A 6,000-nucleotide genomic window follows, 5' to 3' on the forward strand; every position below is an offset into this window, starting at 1 on the left:
TTTATAACTCTTTCTCTGTCTCTCTCTTACACAGACACACACACTTACAATTAATTGAGGTAGGTGCCAGAGCAACCTACCCTAAAAGGAACTAAGGTACAGATTAATCTCCCTCTCAAGATCAACAATACTTTATTTGTTTTCCCACTCATTCTGAACATTATTTCAATCTGTATTACTTTTATAATTTCATATAACTTGTAAATTCCCAGAATCTCATTATAATAGGATATAGATTCCAGAAGGGTAATTTAAATATTTCACAGTCCATAGGGGAGAAAGAAAATGTATGTAATTTCTTGGAAATGAATTAATTGTAAAATATATTTTCAAAGCTAGGTGCTGAAGAGTGACACCTGAATATAAATTGCATGCCACAGCTAAAATGGTATAATGCACAATAAATTGTGATTATAGAAAGTCTTTGTCATTAGTATACCTTTTAATACATACTACTGCAGGGTTTATCCTATGCTCTAACTTTAAAAATGTAGAGAAAGGAAGTCATAAACAGAGCTTTTTGCAATATTGAATGATGGAAATAAAAAAGAATATAGCACTTACCACGTCCACCCTCTTTATTTTGAAAATCATTTGCTTTACTTAATCTGTTCCATGGTAGTTACTTCACAGTTTACAACTCTTAGTCGGCACCTTGAATGTTTAAAAGCACAACAGTAAGAGATTATTAAAATACAGGTCTCTTATTAGCAAAGCAATTTGTATGAAAACCTTTGAAAATAATTCCCTTTATGCTTTAAGCAAATAGTTGCTATGACTTAGAAACTACATATTAGCAAGCAAGTTTTAAAGATCAACCATTTTTAGTGAATTCCATCTGAATTCTGACTTGGAAATGCTGAATTATAATAATAATAATGAGCCAAACCAAGTCTGGAATTATCTGAAATAAATGTAAACATAAGAGGTGCTCTATACTTGGTTTAATTTTTAACAGAGTTTTTAATTTCTCAATAAATGTATATGCCTATTTATTGACTTATTTATCATGCTGAATAAATTAAACTAGAGTGATCATGGCACCATTGCAGATTGTACATTTAATGGAAATATGTTCAAAGAAAGTCTTTGTCAACAGGGTACCTTACGAGCACTACTATTACCATTACCTATCCACACTTTTAGTTGTGTGTTAATATGTGCATTACACATATTATGTACATTACCAGAATAAAAAAAAACTCCTATGTGGGCAATCTTAACAGTAGATATTAAAATTAATCTTGATCCATTGCTAGATCTCTTGATGAATTTCTGTAGATCAGCAAGATTGTGAGGTTTTTTTTAAACCACAGACAAAAATGATGCTTCCATGCTTTCTACCACTCCTCCCACTTCTATATTTTGATTAACTGTTCATGCACCATCAGCTTGGTGTTGACTCTTAGCAACCACATAGATAAATGTTCACCATGACAATCCTTCAGGTCTTCCAGTGGTGCACCCGTTGCCACAGTAACTGAGTCCATCTACCTTGATGCTGGACTTCCTCTTTTTCTCTTTCCTTCTACTTTTCCCAGAATCAGAGCCTTCTCTAGAGAGCTAGGTCTTTGCATAATGTGTTTGAAGTAGGATAACTTGAGCCTGGTCATTTATGGCTTGACTGAGAACTTTGGGTTGGTTTGTTCAATGATCCATTTGTTGCTTGCTTGGCTGTCAATTGTATTCTCAGGAGTCTTCTCCAACACCAAAGTTCAAAAGTGCCAATACCATTTTCATCAAGCTTCTTCAAAGTCCATTACTGTACTTGTATATAGAATGCCCCTTTTTAACACCTTGCTAGACCTTAAACCTGTATATTTTGCAACAGGCTCTACTAGACCAATTTAGAATTCTGGTCCCTTTTGTGCTGTGGTCTCTTGCTACAGATCCTGTGTCTTATATGGGAACAGACTTGGTTCAACTGAAGATGTAGATCGGTAATGATAATAGTAGTAGTAGTACAGTACCATACTGATATAAGGCCACCTTTTCAACATCTTTCCATTAAACGTATAATCTTCCCCCTCACTTAAGAATTTTATACAGCCTGCACCTAATATTGAAAAAATGAGAAGTATTTCTGATGAATAGCATATGGTGACCAATGACAATTCCAAATCACTTCTTACTGTCTAAAGGCTGGGAGAAGCACTGTTAAACAGTTTAAATATAAACAAAATAGGGGGAAAAATCTGAGAAGGATTTTATTGGAAAAAGTTGCTATATAGTTCATATCTTATAATCATAGAATATGACTAAGCAATTGATATTGTTTAGTGAATATTACTGCCTCTCATACTAATTGGTCCTCATATGCTATGCTTAAACATTTGTAAATAAATTGTCTACTACAAACAGCATAGTAAGTCTCTATTATTCTCTTTATAAAGGAACTGGGGGAAGTGGCACATGAACACCCCAGCCACATGCAACACATAGATTTTCCTACTGAATTGTTGGTATTTGAGGTATTATTTTATTCATACTGCACTAAGTTTCTAACAATTCAAATTTTTGCATTAATTGATAAGTCCTACTATGTCCCATGGTTTTACTTACAGGTAAATATGATTACCTTGCACTCTGACCTTTTTGCTATTTCAGACATCTTCCTCCTCCACCTGCGAGGCCATTTCAAAGGCTTGCAAATTAACAAATTCCTCCTACATTTGATATAACTCTACATGCACAACATATGTACAGGCATTTTCATAGAGTGATTGGTCTCTCATATGTTTGGCTATGCAGAATTCTCTAAGTTTATTTTGACAGACCAAGATGGTTTAGCTTTCCCTTTCATAGGCACTGTGCCTGACACACATTAACCAAGACTCAAGGTCTGTTTAATTAAGCAAAGATTCAGGGTAAGTTTTAAAGAAGCAGAATCCTAAAGTGTATCTCACCTTTCTTTCATGCTGCTGGTCTACTAAGAAATTTGGTGACAACTGTGCACATTCCTCTAGAGGCATTTGGAAGTGTGCTGTGTATGTTGGAAGATATGTCATTTGAGAATGAATTATGGCATAGTTTTTATTAAGACTGCTGTAATCCTGTGCATATTTTCCTGAGCACTTTTTTCACTGAACATTATAGAATTTATTCAGGGTAAATATAAATAGGATTAGATTACATAAGTGGAAACAGTAAGAAGTTTTGTGTATCAGTTTAGGAAAGAGAGAACTCATGAACATCAAATATATAAAACACAGCAAGTTCTAAGTCTGTCAAAAGGGCTAGAAAGCCTAAAACGTTAGATATGAAGCAAGGTTGCTTTGTACACTTGTGTGTCTTTAAGAAACGAGGGAAGAATGTCAAAGTGTTGCATCTGTGGATACTGAGGGAAGAAGAGAGTCCATGCCTTGACCCCTCAAAAGCATATTATATTGTATATAAATGCAGCTGCTTATATTCATATCCATTTATGATAGATCAGCTTTCCCCAACTTAGTGCCAGCCAGAATGGCTTATTAGGACTGTAATTCCCAGAATTCCCCACCAACATGGCTGTTTGGAATTCTGGGAGTTGCAGTCCCAACACAACTGGAGGGCATCACATAGGGAAGATTGAGCTAATGGGATTATACATGTAAACTACAACTGTCCGCATATTATTAGGAGGAGCGTATTGCCTATAATGAAGTCAACTTGCAGGTCCCTCTAGTCCGTTATTGCTGATACTTTCAGGCTAGACTTTTCCCAGGGCCGAAGCAGGGAACATCCGCATGCCAAGCCTGCGTGCTCTGCCACTGAGCTACGCCCCCTCCCCGCAGAACTCCCAGGCTGTTAATAATAGCACAGCAGACAGAAATTTGAGAGGCGAAATGTTTCCCCAGGTATGGAAAGGTTTTGAAGGGAAAAAAACTTCCGTTCCTGAAATTTTAACCGTACCAGGTTAAAAACACAGGAGCGTTGCCAGAAAAGAGGAAAGGGAAACGGTGATGGCAACCCTGCTCATTTCACTTTACCAGCTTGCAGTAATCAGATACGATTTCCCTTTCCCCCCGCTAATCCTGATTTAGAATGTCTCTATAGGAGGGAGAAGCTGTCCATTTAAAAGCAGAAAATCGACAGGTACTGCAAGGAAAGGGGGGGAGAGACGCGCCGAGAAATCCCAAGAGGAGTCAAGGAAGTCCCGTACCTTCTGGAATCTGGTCCCCCCCAATCCACTCAAAAAGAATCTTGCTGGACTCCTAAAAACTAGCATATTTATTATCGTATAGGCTTCCGTGGATCACAGCCCACTTCCAGAACTACGGGCTCCACCCGCCTACAAGAAAAGCAGAACAAGGCTGCGACCTACGCAGGACCCCTGGCTTCTAAAGTGATCTCACTCCCGCCGTTCCGAGCCAAAAGCGTCGCCTCGTCGGTCTTCGGCCACTCGCAAGAAGGACCTCAAAGAAAGGCCGCTGCGCGCTCCAAAGGGCGGCTTTGTTGAGTCGGAGAGTCCGCCAGGTCATCCAAGCCCCCGCCTCGAGCCTTCTTCGGTGTCATCCAAGCCACGCGCTTGGCAGGCAGCGGGTGAGGGACGGCGGGGAGCCTGGAAGGCGAGGGGCTACAGCTGTTCTTGGTGCCGACTTGCTCCGCCCCTTTGATTCCACTCAGCCGCGCCTCAGTTGAAAGGGTTAATTTGGGGAGGGGGATCGTTGGCGGGATTCGTGTCGCTTCGAAAGAAGTCGCGCATTTTGGAAACGGGTCGCTCCAGAGGAAGGCTTCTGTCAAATCTCACCCTGCCAAACGACTTTTTTGTGTCTGTCGCCGGCTCCCACGGCATAGATCGGATCTCTCCCCTTTCGGCTCCCAGGGCAACGGCAGCTCTTAAGTCAGGACGAAATAAGCAGGATTTGGGGGATATACAGGCAGCACACGAATTTACAGATTATCTGCTTGGCCGTGGGGGTGGGTGGATTCATCCTGTTAAAAGGGGGCTTTGGGCAGCACTTGGTGTCCTTTCCTAATCGTCCATGTGTTTCGGGCAACACTTTAAACACAGGGCCTGTTTAAGAAATTTATTACCATTCAGAGCACTGAAGATACCATTCCAGTGTTCGTAATTGTGGCAAATGAAATGTCATAAATCAAATATTTCTCTGCCCTGGTTGGAAGGTGGATGTCCTGGAAGATCCTGGGAAGGTGGATTACCCAGGACAGTTTAAACCATCCTCCTCTTTTCTTTAAAAAGGGCCCTTTGGAAGGCATTACTTCTTCAGGAGATGACTGTATTTCCAAAGTATATGTCCCTCTGTGATAGCAGTAATCCTCTCTTCTGTTCTTACTGGTGTAGCTAACCCGATTAGGGTTTTTTCATAAGGCAAGCTCAAAGATGTTTTAAGGCTTGCAAACCTCACTTGACATATCATCCGGATACCATGTGGTGGAAGGCCCATACATGCAATTAGGGGAACCAGTGTTTTCAGTGCAAGGACTAATCCAATGAAGAATGCTAAATTTTGTGCCCCTGTTTTTCATCATGTTCTTTCCAGTAGTTAAAAAAGAAAGCAAAATAATTCAAAATTATATGTGTGCATGTGCGCATAATCTCCAACATTGCTGCACTATAGATTTCAGTAATACAGTCACAGCCAGTGCCAAAGGCTTAGTCTTCAATTTATTCAAGTCTAAAATGCTCATTTTGAGAGAACTTGCTCTTGTTACTTTTTAAGTATTTAGATTTATATCCTGCCTTTATGCAGTTCAGGGTGGCATGCAAAAGGCTCCTTCCTCCACACCCTCCATAACAATCCTGTGAGGTAAATTGGGCTGAGTTGGGATTTTGGCTGGCCCAAAATCACCCAACCAGCTTCCATGCCTAAGGGAGGACGAGAACTTCCATGCCTAAGGGAGGACTAGAACTTCCATGCCTAAGGGAAGACTAAAACTAGTTTCTCAACCGGCACCTTAACCATGACACCAATCCACCTTTTGACAGGTACACAACATATTTTACTTTTTATCTGAAATATAGTTTGCATTTCTAAGAACTGTAGCCTGAAACACAAT

At 40.0% G+C, this 6,000-nt stretch overlaps 1 protein-coding gene across 1 annotated transcript in view; it reads right to left on the reverse strand.

The window, feature by feature from the left end:
- MEF2C (myocyte enhancer factor 2C) overlaps positions 1–4,740 on the reverse strand; it is a 184,205-nt gene extending 179,465 nt beyond the window's left edge. Inside the window, exons 1-2 of the mRNA XM_088130273.1 lie at positions 4,304–4,740; positions 565–654 (exon numbers count right to left, since the gene is read on the reverse strand). The gene's annotated coding sequence lies outside the window, so the exon portion shown is untranslated. The remainder of the gene's footprint in view (positions 1–564; positions 655–4,303) is intronic.
- Positions 4,741–6,000: the final 1,260 nt, after the last annotated feature.

Source organism: Python bivittatus, unplaced genomic scaffold, assembly GCF_059951505.1.
Source record: "Python bivittatus isolate LINGU-HERP-01145 unplaced genomic scaffold, Pbiv_v1 ctg000850_np1212, whole genome shotgun sequence".
Classification (NCBI taxonomy): domain Eukaryota; kingdom Metazoa; phylum Chordata; class Lepidosauria; order Squamata; family Pythonidae; genus Python; species Python bivittatus.